At 35.7% G+C, this 24,855-nt stretch overlaps 1 pseudogene; it reads left to right on the forward strand.

Annotated features, from left to right (window-relative positions):
* The first annotated feature begins 4,393 nt into the window (after nucleotides 1-4,393).
* On the forward strand, nucleotides 4,394-23,712 carry LOC124103688 (zinc finger protein 300-like; annotated as a pseudogene).
* The last annotated feature ends 1,143 nt before the right edge of the window (nucleotides 23,713-24,855 follow it).

Consider the following 24,855-nt stretch of genomic DNA (forward strand, 5'->3'; position numbering starts at 1 on the left):
AACATTTTTCTTGCTTTCACATTTCTTATGCATATTCACAGGGAATTTAAGTGGGTCTCTTCTGTCTTAGTTCATTGGGCTGCTATAACAGAACACTGTAGATTGTTTGGCTTATAAACAATAGAAATTTACTTCACTCAGTTCTGGAAGCTAGAAAGTCCAAGATCAAGATGCTGCTCGGTCTGATGAGAACATATCCTCTGGTTCACAGATGGCTAGCAGATGACTGGCTTCACTCTTTGTCCTTGTACAGAAGAAGGTCATAGTTCCATTCCTTCACATAGCTTTCCAGAATGTCTTTTATAAGGGCATTATGGGCATTAAATGTCCCCCAAAAAGTGTCCCAGAAAAGCTCCTCTGTCAATGCAGGAATACTCAGAGGTGTAATTATTAGATTATGAGAGCCATAACCTAATCAGTCCATACTAGTTTGAAAGAACTGACTAGATGATGACTATAGGCAGGTGGGGCATAACTGGAAGAGGTGACTCACTTCGGGTGTAACTTGGAAGGGTTTATCTTCCCTATATCCCCTTCTCCACCTCCCTCTATGCTTCCTAACTCTGCTATTAGTAATTTTTTCCCAACACTGCCCTTCTGCAATAATGCTCTGCCCTGCCTTGGACCCAGAGCAATGGAGTCACCTAACTATGAACTGCAATTCTGAAACCATTAACCAAAAAAAAAAAAAAAAAAAAAGCCATTTTTCTTCCCCTGATCTTGTTGGGTATTTTGGTTACAGCAACACAAAGTTGACCAACACACCTAGAAATGCAATTAATATGGAAAAACTTTTGCCCAAAAGTCATGTTCTATTGTACATCAGAGAATTTATCCAGGAGAGTAACAATGTACATGTACTACATGTGTCATAGCATTTATTAGGACAGCACCTCATTACACATCAAAAAACACACATAGGAAAAAACATCTATAAATGCCCTGATAGTGAAAAAAATACTTAGGAAGAAGACCAACATCATATATCAGAGAATTTATACTTAAGATAAACCCTATTTTCATAAACAACATAAAAATGTTTTCAGTCTTACTCTATTCCAACATGACAAAAGAGAATTCATACAGGCAAAATCTTCTACAAATGCAATGAATGTGTAAAAGTTTGCATCCAGAAGTCAGAACTTCACAGATTTTTAATGCAATGAATATGGACAAAATATCAGACATAACTCAGAACTTTAAAAACTTGCAAAGATTCATACATGAGAATAAACTCATGACGGAAAATGGGAAAACCTTCATCCAGAAATCACAACTTGTGGTCTATGGAGAATTCATACTGTTCTTAAATATGAATTTACTGAATGTGACAAATTCTTTACCAATAAATCACATCTTATTATACATCTAATAATTCATACTGTTGAAATATCAATATATATAATGAAATGTGAATACCTTGGCCAAATTTAGCCATCATTAGACATAATGTATATATATATATGAAATGGCATAGAAGGTGACTACCCACAACTCACAACCCTCTCTAAATCAGATATTTCATACTGAAGAAAATCCACCAAAGTTCTGAATGTGAGAAACTTTCAACATGATGTCCAGGTGTTGTTCATATTCCACACATGAAACAGATTCAGGGTCATTCTGCATGAATTAGGCTGGCAACTAAAAGACTACACAAACACATAAATACCTTTTTCAGGGGTCAGGGATGGCTCCCACACTGGAGGGCAAGGGGAGCAAGGGAGGCAAGAAGCAAGAGAGCAAGCACACCTGAAACACCCCCCCCCCCCATTTACTGGGGAGAAGATATTTGATAGAATATTCCACCCAGATAAGGCTAGGGGTAGGATTTTGAAGAGTGGAGTCTTGCTTGATTATATCTTGTGGTCAGCAGATTGACTGACATCTTGGCTAGTCACACCCATCTCGGGTGCTGTGTGGGATCACAAGCAGAGCAAAAGGAAGGCACACTTGCATTGCATGGCCCAATTAGCATACAACACCAGACCAGTCCCCTCATGTGGCTCAAATGTGCATAGCTCACACACAAAGCCCATGGATGGCTTGTAGCATCCAGGCTTACTAAACAAATGATTTGTATGGAGAATAAGTCATGCAAATTTAATGAATTTGAAAAAATATGTTTACATAGATACATTGTCACAAGGGAATATGCTTTTAAGACCTGATACCAAACATTTCTATAGAAGGTAACTTAGAAATTCTATTATGATATATTTTAAGTATCTGAGATACCATAATTACAAATCAAATCTGAGGACTATCCCAAACATACACAAGGATTATCTCATTAATATAGTACTATCAGTACACTACATGGAGATAGTTGGTATGAATGTAATATTAATTTATATAGAAATGGTACAATATAAAATAATACAAACTAACAACCTCTAAACAAAACATCACTTTATCCTTAAAACTTTTCCAGATAATAGAGAGCATTTTAGATTGTGAAGTAATGACTTTTCTAACAAGATTGATAAATTACAACATCATATCTTAATTCATTTACAGGCAAATTTAACTTGTTATTTGTTATCAAACCCTCTATTCAGAAATAATACAATCTTATATTTTGTTTCTGTGTCAGGAAAAGATTTATTTTTTAATTTATGTAATACATGAGAAAAGAAATATATTAACAATATAAACTTGAAAGGACTGTATTATTCCATGTCCTTTACATGGCAAAAGGCAGAATTGCATGATTTACTAAACTTCTTAAATAAAGCATTTCTTATATTCTTATCTTTAAATTTTGAATAATTTAATAGATATACAAAAGTAGATTGGTACAATAAGACTCAATGTTAACATCATTCATCATTCAGCACTCAAAGTTGTCAAAATGAGGCTATGTTTCCACAAAAACTTAATTCTGCTTATACTATTTTGAAGAAAATCCCATCCATCATATTATTTCAACTATATGCATGTCATGATAAACCCATAATAATGAAGACTAACATAAAAATATGTTAAAATTATCAATGATTTCTTAATAGTAAATAATATCTGGTTCATGTTCAATTTTTTCAGTTCTCTCAAAAATGCTAGTTACACCTTGTTTCTTTGTACCATGATTCAATAAGAAACACCATGTGAACACTGGGTATATCTTTTAAGTTTCTTTTAACCCATGGACTCTCTGTCATTGTTTTCTACTTTTTGAAATTACTGAAGACACCAGACTAATTTTCCAATAATTTCCCATGGTTTAGAATTTGTCAGTTACTGCATTCCTGATGTTTGATGTTTTCCTTTGCTCCTAAACTTTATGTAAATTATTAATTGTATGTTAAGGTTTGAACAAATACAGGTTTGATAACTTGGGAAAGATGAAGTTGTATGTTCTGTTAAGTTATTCCAGCAGAAGACACACTCTCTCTTTATTGTGCTGGAAGCTATTTATAATAAATGACTAGATGCATCTGTTCATTAGTGCTTCCAAAATAGTAACATTCTAACTTAATTGCTCATTATTCTTATAAAAAGGAGTTTGTCCTTTGCTATTCTTTTGTTTTCTATAGTGTTGTTTATATAGAAAAAAATAGGCTAATGCTTTTTTTCCTTATTTTTAAAATAATGAACAAACTTCCTGGAATCCTGCAGTGATAATTAATTGGTTCTTTTTCTGGTGAATTTATACATTCATGTATTTAAAAATTCTGTGGATTTCAATCCATTGCAGTTATGAATTTTTATGCTAAAATTATCCCATCTTTAGTCAGTGATTGCCTTTTAAAATTGGCTTCTAAAGAATATTAATGAATCTTGAGACCTTTTTACTTTGTGTGATGGTAAATGCAATATGCTCATTTTATAAATTTTTCTACCCCAATTTCTTTTCCATAGCAAATTTCAACTCTGACTCTGAGATCAGTTATTGCCATCTATGTGAGCTGGTAAGCTATGCTGGGTTCACAAAATTTGACTACTTCAATAACTTAAGAAAATGGCGAAGAAAACACGCAAGCACACAGAATTACCTTTTCAAAATCCAGGACGGTTCTGTACCTTAGGGGTTCTTTGGAAAGAGAAAGAGCATGCCTGGCACCCTGGTTTTAATGGGGAGGAAGAATCTTTGAAATAATATTTCATCCATATAAGGCAGAGGGGTAATGTTACAAGGTGCAGCCCACCCCCAATGGGTAACACCCACTCCCAAAGCTTTACTCCTCTGCTGAGTGGAGATGGGGATCTACCTGTGCGTGGGCTCTCTCTCATCCAGTGAGGAGGTCTATGGAACATGGTAGAGGAGAGTGTGGCCTCAGAGTCACTAATCAAGACCACTGGGAGACCAAGCAGGAAGCAGGCCTGATTTTATTGCGCAGTTACCATGTATATATACTCAGGCAGTAGCTAAGCATATTACAGGCAGCCACCAATGCAATTTTTGCTAACCATCCTCACAGCAACCAGTCAAGGAGTGGGCCATGGAGCAAGTGCAGGGATTGCAGCACATGGCCTGATGCCCAAGGCTGTGCCTATGGGGTAAGTGCCCTGCCCCTCACATGCCTAGCATGATGGGAGTGGCCTGTCACTCAGACGCCCTTAATGTATGCCATGTATGCAGTACTCCATGCACCTGTCTCCACACACCTGTTTCCTAGTCAGGGAAGCCAGTCTCCATATTTCCATCACTCAAAGCTAGGGGGTGCTCAGTTCCTATGTGGCAGCTCCTGACAATCAGCCATATTGATTGCATTGTTCAGAGACTGAAATTAAAGGGTTGCCAGTTCTAGGGCTCCATAAGATTTATGGGCTTCCATTTTGTTTTCCTTTTATTTTTATCCATTTTTTTATTTGTTCTTTTTAGATATACATGACAGTAGAGTGTACTTTGACATAGTATACCTACATGTATTATAACTTCCCATTCTTGTGGTTGCACATGATGTGGAGTTAAACTGGTTATGTATTCATATATGAACATAGGAAAGTTATGTCTGATTTGTTCTACTGTCTTTTCTATTCGTATCCCCTTTCCTTCATTCCCCTTTGTCTAATGCAATAAACTTCTTCCTTCACCCAACCCTTACTGTGTATTAGCAGCCACATATCAAAGAGGACATTTGACCTACAGTTTTGGGGGACTGGCTTATTTCATTTAGTATAATATTCTCCAATTCCATCCATTTACCAGCAAATGTCATAACTTCATTTTTAATTATGGCTGAATAACATTCCATTTGGTATATGTACCACATTCTCTTTATCCATTCATCTTTGGTTCCGTAACTTAGCTATTGTGAATTGAGCTACTATAAACATTGATGTGGCCACATCACCATAGAATGCTGATTTTAAGTCCTTTGAGTGTATGCCAAAGAGTGAGAATCCTGGGTCAAATGGTGGTTCCATTCCAAATCTTCTGAGGAACTCCATACTGTTTTCTAGAGTGGTTGCACCAATTTGGAGTATCACCAACAATGTATGAGTGTACCATACTTGCCAACATTTACTGTTACTTGCATTCTTGATAACTGCCATTCTGACTAGAGTCAGATGAAATCTTAGTGAGTTTTAATTTGCATTTAATTGCTAGAGATGTTGAACGTTTTTCATATGGCTGTTGACTGATCATATTTCTTCTTCTGTGAAGTGCCTGTTCAGTTCCTTTGTGCATTTGTTGATTGGGTTATTTGAGTTCTTTATATCCTGGAAATTGATGCTCTATCTAAATTGCCAGTGGAAAATATTTTCTACCATTCTATAGCCTCTCTATTCATACCCTTGATTGTTTTCTTTGCTGTGGAGAAGATTTTTAGTGATACCATCTCATTTATTGATTCTTGATTTTACTTCTTGTGCTGTAGAAATCTTATTGAGGAAGTCAGTTCTTAAGCCAACATGATGGAGAGTTGGGCCTACTTTTTCTTCTAGTAGGTACAGGGTCTCTGTTCTAATGCCTAGGTCCTTAATCCACATTGAGTGGAGTTTTGTGCAGGCTTGAGAGATAGGGGTTAATTTCTTTTTGCTACATATGGATTTCCAGTTTTCCCAGCATCATATGATAAAGAGACTATCTTTTTTCCAATGTATGTTTATGGCTGGGCTTCCATTTTTGTGCCCATGAAAATATGCTCAGGCTATCCCACTGACTCGATGAGAAGGATTGGAGGCATATACTACAGCTGACCCTGAGAGCCTTCTCCATCTAGGCCAGACTACAGAGGGACTTCCAAGCAGGCTGCTGACACATAATTAAGACAAACGGGCGTCACCTGGCTCATAGCCAACTCATAGTCACATAAATAACAACGAAAATAATGATAATTCTAAGTGATTATTGTTTTAGACAATTAAGTTGTGTTTTTGTATTATTATATAAAAATTACTAATAAACTATCCAAAAAAGAAACCAAGAAAAGAACACTATTTTTTTTTATTTTTTACACAAAAGGAACATCATTTTTCATTTCTCTGGTTGTACATGATGTAGAATCACACTATTCATGCAATCATACCCATACATAGGGTAATAATGTCCATCTCATTCTATCATGTTCCCCCCCACACACATATACACACCTCTCCCCTCTGCTCAATCCAAAATTCCTCCATTCTTCCCTCTCACCCCCATTATGGATCAGCATCCACTTATCAGAGAAAACATTTGGTCTTTGTTTTTTTGGGTTTGGCTTACTTCATTTAGCATGATATTCTCCAACTCCGTCGATTTACCTGTAAACGCCATAATTCCATTCTTTAAGGCTAAGTAATTTTTTTTATCCATTCATCTATTGAAGGGCATCTAGGTTGGTTCCAAAGTTTATCTATTGAAAAATGGTGTAACCACCATTTATAATGGCTACAAAGAACTGAGGTATTAAGAATAAGTTTAACCAGGAGATGAAAGACTCACACAAGAAAAACTATAGAACACCGGTGAAAGAAACTGAAGACACAATAAATAAAAAGAAATTCCATGTTCACTGAATGGAAGAACTTTTGTTAGAATATCCATGCTACACAAAGTGATTTTCACATTGAATGAAATCCATATCAACTCCAATGACTAATACTCCGATCAACACTAAAACCTATATGTAACCACAGAGGACTCTGAAAAGCAAACATAAATTTAAGAAGAATAAAGTTGAGGGCATCATGTTACTTGATTTCTAAATATACTAAAGAACTACAATAATAAAAACAGTGTGATATTGGCATTAAAAAACACATAAGAAAATGGAACAGAATAGAGACCAGAAATAAACCCATTCACATATGGTTGTCTTATTCAGTTTTGTGTTGCTATAATTGGGTAGTCTGTCTGCAACAGAAGTTTATTTAAATTACAATTTTGAAGGCTGGAAAGTCTAAGAGCATGATATCAGCATCTGGCCACACCATCTTTTTGCTGCATGATGGAAGGCAGACGGGAAAGAGAGCATGTGAAGTGAACAGAGAAAAAAGGGACTGAACTCATCCTTTTATCAGGAGCCTACTCCACAATAACTGACACACCATCACAACAATGCATTAACATGTTCATGAAGGCACAGCTTTCATAACCTAATGACCTCTTAAACATCCCACCTGATAATACTCCAGACTGGAAAGCAATAACCTAACTAATATGCAAACAAACTGCAAAATAACTTGATGTTTTGGTATCAAGTAACCAACTCTTAGTCAATCATGGCAGCTGAGCTTCCAACCAATCACTGGCTGCAAAAATTCCAAACCATCTCCCAATAAGGCAAAAACAACTGTAACCCAGGGTCCTGACGTCTGAACAGCCCCTCTTTGGGGGGGCTATAAATATTCCCTGCAGGTTATAGAGCAGAGCTGTATGGCTGGCGTTTTTCCTCTGTGTCACCCAGTTCGTGAATTTTTCTTTTCTCATTAACTAAATTCTGTTTAATTTGTCTAAGGTTTTAACAGTATTAAAATGGTACACATTTTTATTATCTGAACTCTAAGAAACACAGTCAGAATATTCTTAATGTAAAAAAACTAAATTAACACTATAATGATTACAAAGCACAACAGTTAATCCATAAACAAAACCTGATTGTTAATGTTTATCGTTGCAAGGCACTTGTTACATAAATCGCAATACTCTGGAGTAACACAACCATTATCATAAATCCCAATTTGTGACCGCCAACATCAAGGGTAGGAGAGATGTAATAGTGACTAGCAAAGGCACAAAACCTATCCTAATCCTCCTGTCTAATGCCTAATCCACTTGACAGTAAAATCGTGCTTCGGCTCTACTTTTGATCCACCTTATGGGTTTTGTACTTTCCCTCCAACTTTTCTCCCCATCCCTGAAAACTCGGACTTTCGAAGTCTCAGGAAGGTATTTCCTGCGATGCAGGATTTTCATCACAAACCCTGGGACAGTTTCAGGCCAACCCGGATTGTTGGCCACCCTACTGCAGTTTCACCCTTCCATTCCGCCTGGGTCCTCCCCCATCCCCCCCACCCCATCTCCCCTCTCCTTCACTGTTCCCAGGCCTCCGTCCAATGGGTGATGCGTGGTTCCTTAGTCTCCAATTCCCAGTTCCTTTGTCTTCAGTCTTCTTGTCCCCAGTCTCTCAGTCCCTCACTTTCTCGTTAACTTTGGGCCTCAGTCTCCTCTTCCCTTTCAATTTTCCTCCTTTTTCTCAGTCCTCCTTGCAACTTATTACTGTATTTTAAGCCCCTCCCCCCCGCCTTGGAGTATTTCTTTTAATTAAAACATCATTAAATTTCATTATTATACCATTCCCTCTCTCTATCACTTGGCGGCTCCCACAGAGGAATTGCCTCCTGTAGGGCTGTACCATTTACAAATACGTTTGTGTGGAAGCGCTAAAATATCGTAACATTACCAATTCTTCCTCTTTAAATCACGTGCATTCTCCCAAAAAAGACAATATCACTACAGACCCTTCTCCACGCTCACCTCCCACTTCTCCCCACCCCCTCTTCAAAAGTGCGCACTGCCGCGATGGTACAGTCCACTCCCTGGTGAGGAATTGGGCAAATCCCTCGCTTATACGGAACCTACCTGACTTTCAAGATGGCGCATCCCTTGCGAACGAGAGCCTGGGAGCAGCCATATTGTCTCCTGAACAAACCCGCAGGTTAAGCAACCGCGCAGGCTTGGGAGCCCGGGTAGTGCTCACGGACAGGAAGCGGAAGAGTACTATGTGTGTGACAGGCGGCCTGGTTAAGCCTTGATGGGCGTTTCGGAGTCTGATAATCCAGCTTCGGGTTAGAAGAGGAATTTATGGGTTGAGTCATTGGGCAGTTTGGGATTGGGGTAGGAATTCGTGAGGGTCAGATTGGAGAACGATGAGGTCAGGGACTAGAAGTCTCTGGGACGGGAACTGGGGACTTGCAGCTGCCCTTAATAAGGAGAGCGTTATAATCTGCGGGTTGGGGGTGGAGTCTCTGTGGCTACTGATTTGTAGACCTGTGTGGCTAGTGCTATGATGGGAATGGGGTATGGATGTGCCCTGTGGGGTTCGCGATTTCTGGATTTGGTGATCCATTGATTTGTAGGAATTATTAATGGGGACAGGGGCTTACAACATTCAGTCCCAGTTTCCTAGGAAAGGCTTCACAATTTCTGCGGGGCACAGACCACCCTTAAGTTGAAGACCCTTTTCAGAAGTTTTTTCAGACCATCTCCTGGCCATCACTTGTGTTCTTATAGAAGAAAACGTTCTGCAAACATAAGACCAAATGAATATAAAGGAATAAGATTGTCCATTTCCTATAGCCAAAAAACACCGGGAATGCCCTGTAGTTGAATAAGTTAGATTTAATGTTCCTGAAGTGAGGAACCACGGAGAATGGTTAGCTTAGAACTTCTGTAGAACTTGGGTTTGTGACAGGTAATTTGAGGCAGGAATCAAGGAAGTGGGCCTTGCTTTGGTTTGGATGCAGTCAGGAAATGTAATTCAATGACTGGGAAGTTACTTTTTTTTTTTTTTTAAAGAGAGAGGTAAAGAGAGAGAGAGAGAATTTTAATATTTATTGTTTAGTTTTTGGCAGACACATCTTTGTTTGTATGTGGTGCTGAGGATCGAACCCGGGCCGCAGGCATGCCAGGCGAGCGCGCTACCACTTGAGCCACATCCCCAGCCCAGAAATCTAGATTTTATTTATTTTTTTTTATAATATTAGTTTTTTTTTAAAGAAAGAGAGAGAGAGAAATTTTTAATGTTTATTTTTTAGTTTTCGGGGGACACAACATCTTTGTTTGTGGTGCTGAGGATCGACCCTGGCCCCACGCATGCCAGGCGAGCGCGCTACCGCTTGAGCCACATCCCCAGCCCCGGGAAGTTACATTTTAATAAATCTTATCTAAAGGGAAAAATGACCAGATTGGATAGCTAAATAGCTAAAGCAGTAGCAGTCCACAGGAGAGCAGGATTTTTCGGATTTTATGGATTAAAAGGTGTTGACATGATATAGGACAGATGAAGTTGGACACCTGAGGAATTAGCAGGAAGCAGGTTTATTTAGGCTGCAGCCTTCCAGAGGGGCTGACTCCTAAAAATCTCTGGACCTCAGGTCTGGAAATTCTTTTAGGTTTATATTCAGGTGGTTACGTGGAAGTGGGTGGGAACAGTTACTCTTTGTCTCATATTCTTAGGCTAGACAGAGGTTTCATGCATTTTGTCCCCAAACCTTGCATTTACAAGAAAGAAAGTTACAAACCACAATGCTCTCTGCAAAAATTTTTGCTGATATCCTGTTGACACCCTTCCTAAAAATCTGACAAGAAGGGAACCTTAATTAATGCAAGGGTCTTTTGGGTGGGGGTACCTGGTCTTCTTCACATATTCTGTATTCAAACATGATTTCAGAGTGGTCTTGTTTTGATCTATCATGGTCACAAAGTGACCTTATCTGATATTGATGTTCTTGGTGAGTGTTTATGTTGGATAGAAGAGTTGTGTGTTCCAGGCCAGTTCTCAAATGTCAGGGAAAATTTTTGTGATTTCAGTTCTTCTTTTTCCTAAGTTTATTGAAATCGTTCTACCTTCTGTTTAGCAAATACTTATTGAACATGCTGTTTCCTTGATGCAGGTTTGGGTAACCAAACACAGGCATGACAATTTGATTGTTTCCTACCAGTTTTATTTTGACACAGCCTGGCATAGCACATATGAACCAATATCCCTATTATGGGTTGCCCTACTTACTCTGAATTGAGTTCAGCCTTATCTTCATGATCCATCCTAGACTGGGAAAAGTTTACCAGCTAAATACCTTTCCTGCAATGTGATATACTCCTGTTTATCAGTGGTTCCAACCTATCGCTAATTCTTATATAGACATCTGTACTGTTGAAAATCATTAATAATAATCTAAACCAAAAAACAATTTAAACAATTTTAATGCATGAATAGTGATGCAACAAGAGAATTTGCTGGGTTGGGGTAAACATGAAAGAACTTATCTTAGACCTTCCATAAGAGAATACTATAGACAGTTTAAACAACAAACATTTGTTTCTCATAGTCCTGGAAGCTGGCAAGTGCATGGTCAGGTGCTGGCAGATCTCATATCTAGTGAGGGCACTCTTCTTGGTTTGCAGATGGCTGTCTTCTCATATTATCTTCTCTGAGAGATAAGTCTTCTCTCTTGTGTCTCTTTTTATAAGGGCATTAATCCCACAGATGTGGACTCTTTAAAGACTCCACCTCCTAGTACTATCACATTGCAGGTCAACTTTTGAATTTTTGAGGGACAATCAGTAACAGAAATCAGTGCTGGGAATATAGAAATACATTCCTCAGTCTTCCACTTGATCATTTTCGCATTCCAGTTACCTCTATATCCATGATTTTTGTTTTAAGATAGAATGCTACAAACAGAACATCAAATTGAATAAAATCATTGAATCAAAGGGGAACATTAAGGTTTTCACTAATCCACCAGAAACATATCTGTGTGTTTATCCAGTTAAAAATATAACTTGTCCAAATTTTATGTGCTCATATTATAGTCAGGGAAGGAGTTGATGGCTCCTTCACACAGTGGTTCCCAATGTTTCTGTGAGCCTCAAATGGCCTTCTCCCACAGGATGGCCCATTACCCACCTGACTTCTGGAGGAGATTGTCTCTAGACTGGTGAATGTCAGCTCTGGCCACTGGAGACTCCATTCTCTCCTCTAGTTCTGATTCTTCAGACTTCTGCCTTGTTCAAAGAGAAATAGGAAATGATCAAGTCTCAGGTTAGCTGCTTGTTTATTTTGTACTTGGTTCCCATACATTTAAATGGAAAAGTGCAGAAAACTAAAAATCAGGATTAAGAAAAAGTAGAGAGAACAGAAGTAAGGACTTGCAAGGAGCTTATATGTAATATGCAGATTGTATGTGGGTTTAAGCCATATCAAACCACTAGTAAAGTAGAGGACAAAATATATGAACATATGTTTTGTATATACATACTTGTTAACTACAAATTATACATAAATATAGTAATATCCTATTATTAGTCCTTATGTTGTATATGTGTAAAAATTACAATATCAATTTGTCTAATCTTTCTAGCAATCACAGTAGAAAGGTAGAGAAGATGGTATACATGATTTACATTTAACATTTTCCACAAAGAGAAACCACCTGACTTTTCAATAATGAGAAAATATTTCCTGCCATTTGTATTCAAATAAAAACATTTTTATTCTTCTTATAGGTGATTTCCTTGTACATGTTTCTACATAAATGTACCCTTACTTTCAAAATTTGTGTCTTAAAATATTTCTTTTAAGGAGCACAGTTATCATTAATGTTAGAACCATTCTTCATAATCATTATTCCTTGGTATACTATAGGCTTTCAGTGATAATATTTTCAAGGGGTGGTACCTGAATAAGATGGAATGATGAGTGTCCACTGGTCTGTAAAGCCAATATTTTCCTCAACTGTGCAGTTCTTTACCAGAATTCACTGACAAAGGCTTGAAGAGCAGGAATATTTTATCCATAGCTTTTGATATGACCTTAGGGTTTGTGAGTCTATTCCCCAACTCCAGTTCTCTTTGTTCTTTAATAAAGATGTTTCACTATTTTATTCATGGCCCAAATATACTTGCAGAAAAACATTCACATAATATATATGTAGATGTAGATATAAAATATATTTACATAATATATTTTATATGTAGATATAAAAAGGTGGGAGCCTTAAATTTCTTGCTTCCTCCTGGGATATCCAGTGTTAATCATTTCTCTTTAGATACTTTTTCTCTATCTGGACATTATCAATTCTACTGTTTTTAAAATGTGAAGTTCCAACTTTTATTGAATAACTCCAATTTTCCCAGTATTGTTAGTTGAATACTAGTTTCACAGTATTGTTAGTTGCCTTTACATATATTTGTTGATTGATTATATATCATCTTCTGAGAAATATCTGTTCAGGTCGTTGGCTCATTTGTTGATGGAGTTATTTGTTTTTTTGGTGCTTAGTTTTTCGAGATCTTTATATACCTTAGAGATTAGTGCTCCATCTGATGTGTGAGGGGTAAAAATATGTTCCCAAGATGTAAGATCTCTATTCACCTCACTGATTATTTCTTTTGCTGAGAAGAAAATTTTAATTTTAATTCATTTCATTTATTGATTTTTGATTTTAATTTGTGTGCTATAGGAGTCTCATTAAGGCAATTGGGGCCTAATCCAACATGATGGAGATTAGGGCCTACTTTTTCTCCTATCAAATGCAGGGTCTCTAGTTTAATTCCTATGTCTTTGATTCACTTTGAGTTGAGTTTTTATGCATGGTGAGAGATAGAGGTTTAATTTCATTTTGTTGCATATGGATTTCCAGTTTTCCCAGCACCATTTGCTGAAGAGGCTATCTTTGGGCACCTTTGTCTAATATAAGATAACTGTAATTATGTTGGTTAGTCTGTGTGTCCTCTATTCTGCACCAGTGGTCTACCAGTCTATTTTGGGGCCAATATCAGGCTGTTTTTGTTACTAATGCTCTGTAGTATAGTTTAAGTTCTGGTATAGTGTTGCCACCTGCCTCACTCTTCTGCTAAGAATTGCTTTAGCTATTCTGGGTCTCTTATTTTTCCAGATGAATTTAATGACTGCTTTTTCTATTTCTATGAGGAATTTCATTGGAATTTTTATTATAATTTGATTAAATTTGTATAGTGCTTTTGGTAGTATGGTCATTTTGATAATATTAATTATGCCTATCCAAGGGCAAGATAGATCTTTTTATCTTCTAAGGTCTTCTTTGATTTCTTTATTTAGGATTCTATAGTTTTCACTGTATAGATCTTTCACCTCTTTCATTAACTTGATTTCCAAGTTGTATTTTTTTTTTTGAAGCTATTATAAATGGGTAGTTTTCCTCATTTCCCTTTCAGAGGATTTGTAACTGATATACAGAAATGCCTTTGATTTATGGGTGTTGATATTATATCCTTTTACATCATCTCTAGCAATTAGAGAAATACAAACCAAAACTACTCTAAGATTTCATCTCACTCCAGTTAGAATGGCAGCTATTATGAATACAAACAACAATAAGTGTTGGCGAGGATGTGGGGGAAAAGGCACACTTATACATTGCTTTTGAGTCTACAAATTGGTGCCACCAATATGGAAAGCAGTATGGAGGTTCCTTGGAAAACTGGGAATGGAACCACTATTTGACCTAGCTATCCCTCTCCTCGGTCTATACCCAAAAGACTTAAAAACAGCATACTACAGGGTCACAGCCACATCAATGTTTATAGCAGCACAATTCACAATAGCTAAACTGTGGAACCAACCTGTATATCCTTTAGTAGATGAATGGATAAAAAAGTGATATATATATATATATATATATATATATATATATATATATATCTCACAATGGAATATTACTCGGCAATAAAATAAAATAATATCTTTGTATTTGCCTGTAAATGGATGGAGTTGGAGAAGATAATGCTAAGTGAAGTTAGCCAATCCCAAAAAACCAAATGCCAAATGTTTTCTCTGATGTAAGGAGGCTGATTTATAGTGGGGTAAGAACGAGGAACATGGGAAGAATAGACAAACTCTAGATAGGCAAAGGGGTGGGAGAGGAAGGGAGGGGCATGGGGTCAAAAATGATGGTGGAATGTGATGGACATCACTATCCAAAGTACATATATGAAGACACGAATTGGTGTGAATATACTATGTATATAATCATAGATATGAAAAATTGTGCTGTATATATGTAATAAAAATTATAATGCATTCTGCTGTCACATATAACAAATTAGAATTTAAAATTTTAAAAAAAATATTGAGGGGTTGAGGTGATAGCTCAGAAGTAGAACACTTGCCTCGCACATGTGGGGCACCGAGTTTGATCCTCAGCACCACATAAAAGTAAATGAGGGGCTGGGGATGTGGCTCAAGCAGTAGTGCACTCGCCTGGCATGCACACTCCCTGGGTTTGATCCTCAGCACCACATAAAAATAAAATAAAAATGTTGTTTCCACCGAAAACTAAAAAATAAATATTAAAAAAATTTCTCTCTCTCTCTCTCTCAAAAAAAAGTAAATGAAATAAAGGCATTGTGTCCATCTACAACTAAAAAATTTTTAAAAGAAAGAAATGTTGACTTTATTATTTATTAAATTCCCTTTTGTGATTAGGTCTCCTTTTGCTCTCTGTTCTCCTGTTGTGTCTTACTCTTTTAAAGTATTTTACTTTACTTTTCTCAAAAAAGCATGATGTAGAACTGGGCACATTAGTTTTGCCTACCACAGTAAAAATGACAAGAATGCTCTCTTCAGATTGAACAGAAGTGTACTGTCACAGGGTCCAGTGTTGTTTGAAGATATGGCTGTGGATTTCACCCAGGAGGAGTGCAGCAACTGGATCCTGCTCAGAGAACTCTGTATAGGAATGTGATGCTGGAGAACTACAGTCACATGGTCTCAATGGGTAAGGATGAATTCCCTGCATAACAGTGTTATCCATTTCACTGTCTCTCTCCCTTCTCATCTGATAGGGTCTGGTGGATTTCTGAACAGTGACTGTGTTTTCTCTTTCCCCTTTCCTTTGTTAATTGTCTTCTGGACAACTTTAGTGTGGACTCCTATAACTTCACTTTCTCATCTTTCTCCAGTATAGCTAACCCAATTCATCTGTTTTCTCTATAATAGGATATTTAATTTCCAAACCAGATGTCATCTCTAAATTGGAACAAGGAGAAGAACCATGGATCATAAAGTGAGCCATGCCAAATTAGATCTATCCAGGTGAAAAATCTGGCACAAGGGAGAAAAGGGTAGCAAAGCTTAGTTGCTTTATTTTTATTTTTAACTGGAGACTTAGATCTCCACCCAGACTGATATCTGCTAGTCTTTCCTGCTCATGTGCTGAGCATGTGGTAGGCATTCAACTACCCATCCTTTAATAGTGAGCCATTTACAGAAAGGTTTTGCTTATTGATCCATTCAATAACCATATTCCAAGAGAAATTCAAATACAATAGAAAGCAATTTCTTTTCAGGAACATGACTATACTTAAAGACACGTGGCTGTATAAAATTATATGGCAAATATAGTTACTTCTTTCAATGTTCAATTAAAATTAAAATATAGAAAGATGGGGAAAAATTTAAGAAGGCATTTTTCAGAGGATATAAAAGCTGTTTTGAAAGATATATTCCCCCACTTCCATACTGAGGATCCAACCCAGGGCCTTGGGCATGCTAAGTAAGTACACTGCCACTGGAGTATCCCCCCTCCTCACCTGCCTTAAAACATACCTTAAGTGTGGGTTAGGCAGAGAAAGGAAGAGGGGAAGCTCTAAGAAGGATTTGTACAAATCCTCAGAGCTAGGAATATTTTTATGACATATGCTAGGCTTGCTTGATTTCCATGGGAGGTATTTACTGGGGAGGAGTAGAGTGTAAGTTTGTATGCACAGAATGGTTGTAGATAGTTAATGTCTCTTCAGCCATACACTAAAATTTTGTTATATTTTAAATAGCTTTGAGATATAATTCACATGCCATTTAATTTACTCATTTAAACAATTCAGTACCTTTTAGTATATTCACAGATATGTGCAACCATCATGACAGTCAATTTTAGAAAATTTTCATCATCTCAAAGGGAAACCCTGTACCATTTGGCTATCACCTCTTTATTGATTTTCCCACTACCCCTAAGCAAACACTGTTCTACATTATGTCTTTATAGATTTACTGATTCTGAACATTTCATATAAATGGAATTATATAATATGTGATTTATTGTGACTTCTTTCTTTCAGTTAGAAAAATATTATCAAGGTTCATCTACTATATAGTATGTATCATACTTTATTCCTTTTTTTGGCCCAAAATATTTCATTGTGTAGATACACCACATTTTTTAATCTATGGACATTTGGGGTTCTTTCACCTTTAGCTAGTATGAATAATACTACTACAAACATTCATGTATAAGTGTGAACATTTTTTTATTTTAGTTTTGGTTACTAGGAGTGAATTTGCTGGATTATATAGTAATTCTATATCTAATTGTTTGAGGAATTGCCAGGTGTTTTCCACAGTGGATGGTCCATTTTGTATTTCATACCAGACTCCCAGTGCAGTAGTATATGAGAATACCAGTTTTTCAATCCCCTTGCCTGTGCTTATTAGGATTTAACTTTTTTTATTCTAGTAGTGTGTCTGAAGTGATATCACATTATGGTTTTGATTTTCATTTCCCTGATGACCACTGATGCTGATCATCTTTTCATGTGCTTGATAGCCATTTATATTCCTTATTTAGATAACTATCTATTCAGATTCTTTAGTCTTTAATTGGGTTATTTGTCTTTTTATTGTTGAGTTATAAAAATTCTTTATGTATTCAAAATATGTGTCCCTTATCACATGTATAATTTATAAATACTTTCTTCCATTCTGTGCATTGTCTTTTCACTTTGATAGTGTACTCTGAAGCACAAGAATTTATAATTTCAACAAACCCATGTTTATTTTTTCCTTTGTTGCTCATTTGCTTTTAGGTCTGTTGAAGTGGGGGCAGATACTAGATGGCGATGGAAGGGAGTCAAGATCAGCTGTGTTCCCCTATGTGTAGTGAGCTGGCTGTGAAATACGATGAAAAATCACATGACACAGAAATAATTTTGAAATTAAGAGTGAGATGGCTCTGCCACTTAAGGATCCTGCTTCCACACTGGAAAGAAGGAGAGAGAGAGGGAGCCCGCATTTGGTTTATTTTATAACAGGTACATCAAAGGTGAGGATAAGGTTTCAAGGGCAGAGTCTTGCTTCGTGATGTCTTGTGGTCAGCAGATTGATTGACATCTTGGCAGGTCACTCCCATCTCAGGTGCTGTGTGGGATCTTAGGCAGAGCTTGAGGGGGAAGTTCACCTGCATCAGGTGATCAATTCCTGACTGAAAAGGTGCTACAAGGAGATCACAAAGCCAGACCTATCCTGAGGAGGTCACTATGCACAACCTTCCACACACAGCCCATGCACAGCTCCTGACAGTATGCAGTGGAACTGCTCATCTCCTGGCTGGGAACCAAAAGAAAAAGAAAGAGATTAAGGTTCCATAATCCCCTTTATGAGCATGCCCTCGGTATCCTAAAGACTTCCTACTAGGTCCCACCTCAAGGTTCCACAACTTCCCAGTAGTGTCAATAGGAACCAAGACTTTACCACATGGACATGCAGCAGACATGTAAAATCCAAACTATAGTACTGGATCTGGTTGACCAATCATGGGGCTTACAAAGTTGCTCATTTTCAGGAAGAACTCACAGAACCCAGAAAAGCTATTAGGTTTTTGGCATGGTTTATTGCAGTGATAGAATTCAACAGTCTAGGTCTAGATTTTTATTTATGGGAAGGTTTTTGTTTACTAAATTTCCTTCCTTGATATGGATTGATTCAAATTATCAACTTTTTCTACATCAGTTTTGGTAATCTGTATCTTTCAAGAAACTTTTAAAATTTTTCTCCAAATTATCAAATTCACTGGCATAAAATGTTTAATAATATTCCCTTTTTGGTATTCTGTTTGTAAAATCCTTACACACATTCTGTATTTCATTACTGATATTGTTATTTAATATCTTCTCTTTTTTCTCTTCACTACTAGATACAAATAGCTATTTTATTAATTTTTTCAGATAACTAGTTTTTTTTATTTTTCGCAATTTTTCTCCACTTTTTTATTTCATTGGGTTTCATTTTGATCTTTATTTTTCCTATTTTTCTACTTATTTGTAGTTTAATTAGCTTTTATGTTTCTAGTTTACTAAGTCAAAGTTTAGATCATTGATTTTAGACCATTTTTAATATAAGCATTCAAATATGGGTAGTCCTCATTTTGTATAGTAATGATGGACCATAACAATGACTATGAAAGTTGGAACGTTGTAATCTTCATAGGCACTGGGAATAAACTAAAGTTGTATGATCATTAAGAGTTTTGCTTGAAAACATTAAAAAAACATTTGTTAGTAGGAACATGTGCATTTATAATTATGTCTTACTGTTGGTTATCATTGTTCAAGGAAATGAAAATATATAAAATATATTTAAAAATATATATATTTTTATATATTTAAAAACTAAATTTTATATATTTTATATATAAAAACTAAAACCATTTGTTAGTAGGTACATATGCATTTATAATTATATCTTACTGTTGGTTATCATTGTTTAAGGAAATGAAAATATATAACTAATGAAATGAAAACTAATATTTATTTACTACCCTGAAATTTAAATATTGGCAGCATTTTGAATGTTATATTTCTTTTAAAACAAATTGTGAAGGACAGTTTGAATAGTGCTAGCCATCTTCTTATTGTAAAAATTATGTTATAAAGTCAGCATGATTTCTATGCCTTGGCAATTTGGCATACACCTTTATAAGTATGGATCCATGTCCAACATTTTATCCTTTGCCTTTTTAATACTGTAAAATATATCCAAGAGTTCCTTAATGTGAATATTTTTGATGGCATTACTTTCTCTGGAATATATTATTCTTTTCATCACAACTACTATCCACATTTACTTTGACAAATTCATTTTCACTGAGTTCCTCCAGCTACGTATCTAAAGCCTCTTGAATGGTAGCAATGTCTTATTTCCATATTCAGCTATCTTATAATCATGTACAATTTTGTGAATGAGGGTTTTGGCTGAATTTTTATCTTTCTTGTCAATTCCATCTTTTAAGTATCCATTTCTGTAAAATGCCCATGGGTTTTTACCACTGGAAGAAAAGGAGGAAACATAACTATGCACTTTGCTGTCTGTGGCCATAATGAGTAATGGATAGGCAGTTAATTATAACCAATAGATTTTGGAAGAAATAAATTGACAGGTCACTAATCATGATGTATCTGTTATTTATATAGTAATATCTAGAGTGAAAAGCTAGCAATGAGTTTGTACTTTATGTCATTATTCATAAATTACATATCACAATGTTGGAGTTTGAATTATGTAATGGGAAAGCTGATGTTGTAAACTATGCTATGGCAACTGAAATTCCTGCGTGTCAAAATTACAAGAATTAACCACATCTCATTTTTCCTCTGGTTGTTACTTCGGCTCAATACCACAAATTTTGATATTTTCTGTTTTTGTTTTTATTAAATTCAAGTTGCTTTCTAATTTTTCTCTTAACTCTCATTTTGATGCAAAGGTTATTTATAAGTATTTTGTTTAAGTTTCCAATATTGGGGGAAATTTATGAGATTTATTTTGTGACTTATTTCTAATTTAATTCTGTTATGGTTGGAAAATGCACTCTGCATGGTTTCCATCCATATAAAGTTTTGCTACATGTTGGCCCACCTTACTGTCTATTCTGGTGAATGATACATGTCTCCTTAAAATAACTGTATATTTTGTTGTTATTGAGTATATGTGTATAGAAATTGATTAAGCCAGGATTGTTGATATTTACTTGTTTAAACTTGCTTCATGCATCATTAATAAATATATTGAAGGGTGTTGAAATCTACACTCATAATGTTTATTTGTGTATTTTTCCTTTCATTTTTGTAAATTTTGGCTTCAGGTGTTTTGAGATTTTGTTAGTAGGTACATGTGCATTTATAATTATTATATCTTTTTGATGTATTCTATATTGATTCTTTTGCAGTTTTGAAATATTCCTCCTTGTTTATAATATTAATTATTTTCTTGACATGTATATTATTTTATAGTAACATGACTATACCAACTCTCTTACGTTACAATTTGCAAGGTATATTTCTCCATCCTTTTTTTAATTTCATTTGTCCTTGAACTTAAAACAATTCTTTTTTACAACATGTATTTATTTCCTACTTTTTTATGCAGTCTGAAAATTCTGTCTCTTTATTGAAATATTATTGCATTCTAATTAATATAATTATCAATTTGATTTATATTTGCCATTTTGCTATTTAGTTTCATTCTGCTTTTGCTGCTGTCTTCTTTTGTGTTAAAATAATATTTTTAGCATGCCATTTTAATTTTCAAGGGAGATTTTAGCTGTATTTCTCTCCCCTCACCCCCATGTGGGGTGTGTGTGGGGGAGGGTGTGTTCTCCATATGATCTTTAATTTCCTATAACCTATTTCAAGTTAATGTTGACTTTTTCCTGGAAAAATATAGAAACTTTATATTGATTCATCTGGCAAAATTTTTATTTCTGCTTTAAAATTTCCATTTAGTTCTTTTATTCTTATGTTAACGTAAAATAAATTTTTGCTATCTTTTAAATCTTGACAAAGGCACAGCATTGTTTAAGTACCATCACAATAATGATACAGAACATTTCCATTACATCAAAATTTCTTCTTAACTGCCTCTTTTGTTGAAATTTGTATATTTTTTCATTCATATTCACAATATTTTCTTTGAAGTTGCTGTTTGCTAAAACCAATATGAATCTGTCTGAATTTTTTTCTATGAACTGATTTTGTTTCTGGGTATGGTCACATTTTCATGTCTCTTTGCATTTGGGGGTGTATTTAAGATAATACTTTGTGGTATCCATTTCTTCTTGTTCGTATAATGATTGTTGTTTTTGTTTTAGAGAAAATTACTTGGACTCAAGTTTAACATTTCTGTCCCCCCATAGTGTGCCTTTGTTGATGTCTTTGTTTGCTTGTTTATGGGAAAATTCTAAGAAATAATGACATGAATCTTCTATTCTTACTCAAGAAATGTTTTTAATAATTAAATACTTTTCAACTTGTGTGCTTTGGGTAGCTTTTTATATTATTTTATTCAGTTTTGTACTTCTTTTCTAAGGAGCATCATTCTGTGACTACCTCATACCACCATAATGAAAATAACATCCATTCATATTTATTCACTTGAAACACTTACGTGTTTTACTGGGATTGAGATAGACCTGCTCTCTACCAGTTCATTGTGCTCCTGGTCTGTCCTATAATCCATTTGTACTGCCTCACATCTTCAATTTTGTATGTTTTATTTTTTTCTTTTCATTCTTTCAGTCAGGGAGAACAAACTAGATACATTCAACTGGATCTATTCACAGATGTTTCCTTCCACAGGCAGACACTAGAAAGTGTCACAGGGGATCATGCATTATATGCCCTTTTAGAAGTCTGGCAAGAAGATGACCTGCTGAAGAGAGATTGGGAAAACCAAGACAAACTTCTCAGGCAAGTCACAGTTATTAATAACATTTATATAATGCATTTGGAAAACTATTTCATGACTTCTGAGACCTAGATACTTCAAGACAAAGACTGTGTAAATGATTCACTTGGAAAAACCTTGAAAACCTAATATGAACTTAGTCTGTTGTAATAGAATTTACATCAGAAAAAAATACTGATGAGTATTTTGGATATCAGAGAACACCCAGCTACACTTCTCCCTACTCTTGAGTATGATGGAGTGAAACACTGCAAGGGTACTTAGTGCAGAAATATTCTCAGCAGTTAAAAAAATGGTATTCAATATGTGAATGTTGAAATAGGGGAGAAGACTATATATGTATTGAATGCTAAGAAGTCACATGTCATTATACATTAAAGAGTTCATACTGAAGAGAAACCATATGATTGTGGTGCATGTGAAAAAGCCTTTTCTCAGAAATCATCCCTCATTGTACATCAGAGAATTTACACTGGGGAAAAACCATATGCGTGTAATCAGTGTAAGAAAGCCTTTTCCCAGAAGTCACAACTTATTATACATCATAAAGTTTATACTGGAGAGAAGCCATATGAATGTATTGGATGTGGGAAAGACTTTGGTGAGAAGTCCCACCTCATTACACATAAAAGAATTCACTCTGGTGAGAAACCCTATGCTCACTGTGAGGAAGCCTTCCTCAGGAAGTCAGAATTCATTATACATCAGATAATTCATACTAGAGAGAAACCCCTTGAATGTACCAAATGTGGGAATACCTCCCTGAAGTAGCATCTCATCATACACCAGAGAACACATACTGGAGAGAAACCGTATAAATGCAGTGAATGTGGTAAAGCCTTCTGTCAGAAATCACATCTCATTGGACATCAGAGAATTCACTCTGGAGAAAAACCCTATGTGTGCAGCATGTGGAAAGGTCTTTTCCCAGAAGTCAGACCTTAATTTACTTCAGAGAATCCATACTGGGAAAAGACCCTAGCAGTGTTCTATTTGTGGAAAAGCCTTCATTCTGAAGTCATAACTCACAGTACATAAGAGAATTCATAGAGTAATGAAATCATAAGAATGGGCTCAAAAGCCTTCAGTGTCAGTTCAAGCCGTAATAGATATTTCATTGATTTGATGAGTTTGCATAGTATATCTCAATCAAAAACAAAAAATTTTAAAGAAATACCATGTCCCTAATATTATAATTTTTTATACAGGCTGTTTTGAAGTTCTGTGTCCCTGGTTATAATACATATTAGGCTTTATTACATAATCAAACGTGATAGGATTGTTAATGTTATACTACCATAACTTTTGCCATGTATTCATTCCCTGTAGAGAAAATGAAGATAACTTAGACTTAAAGTGTCAATATCCTGAGACTGTACTTGAGGGAGGGAACTTGACCTTTACTCCTAAAGTTAGATGTAAAATTCCTCATGTATAAAAATAGATGTGTTGATTAGGTTGAATAAATATGACCTTTTATGTTTTTGCATTTCAGGATTATAAGGTGACCTATCTATGAATGGATCCAGGATGTTGGAATTGAAACTTCTTCTTCTTGCTCATTTCATCCTTTTACTCTACCTCACCAAGAGCTTGATGTTGTGGAAAACTGATTCTAAATCCAGATCTTCTTAGGTTTGAATCCTGGTTCCGTTACTTACAGATTGCATGAATTTAAGAAGCCTACTTTAACCCTTAGTTTCTGTTTCTTCAACTGTGTATGAAATCCTGACAGACAGTATATTCTTAGATAATATATGTCCCCTTTATCTTTCTCTTTTCCAGCTGTAGGCTGTTAATTTCTACGTTCATGCATTTAAACTTCATTTTCATAGCAGGTTCTCTGCCTCTGATTGTACAGAGGATTTCCTATCCTCTTCTCTAGAATTTCACTGTCCTTATGTTGCTGGCCTAACTCAGGCTATGTTAAAGTGACATTAATTATGTTTCATTTTTTTATCTTGCAAAGATATACAAATTTGCAACCTTTTACTATATCTCTAGAACCCCTATTTTATTGCCTCCATAAAACCTGGACTATATCCACTGAGAATTAAGCAGGCCTCAGAGAAAAACCTTTGGGGAGTAGGGAAGACATGTTTAAAATAGTTTGTATACAAAGTATTATATCAGAACATAAAAATTCTGCCTTATATTCTCTAAAATGCTCTTGCATTCTTTGCTGTGGGCCCAACTCTTCTTCTATGAG

The sequence above is a fragment of the Marmota monax genome, unplaced genomic scaffold, assembly GCF_021218885.2.
Source record: "Marmota monax isolate L192 unplaced genomic scaffold, Marmota_monax_Labrador192_F-V1.1 WCK01_AAM20220418_F8-fsc00006, whole genome shotgun sequence".
NCBI lineage: Eukaryota > Metazoa > Chordata > Mammalia > Rodentia > Sciuridae > Marmota > Marmota monax.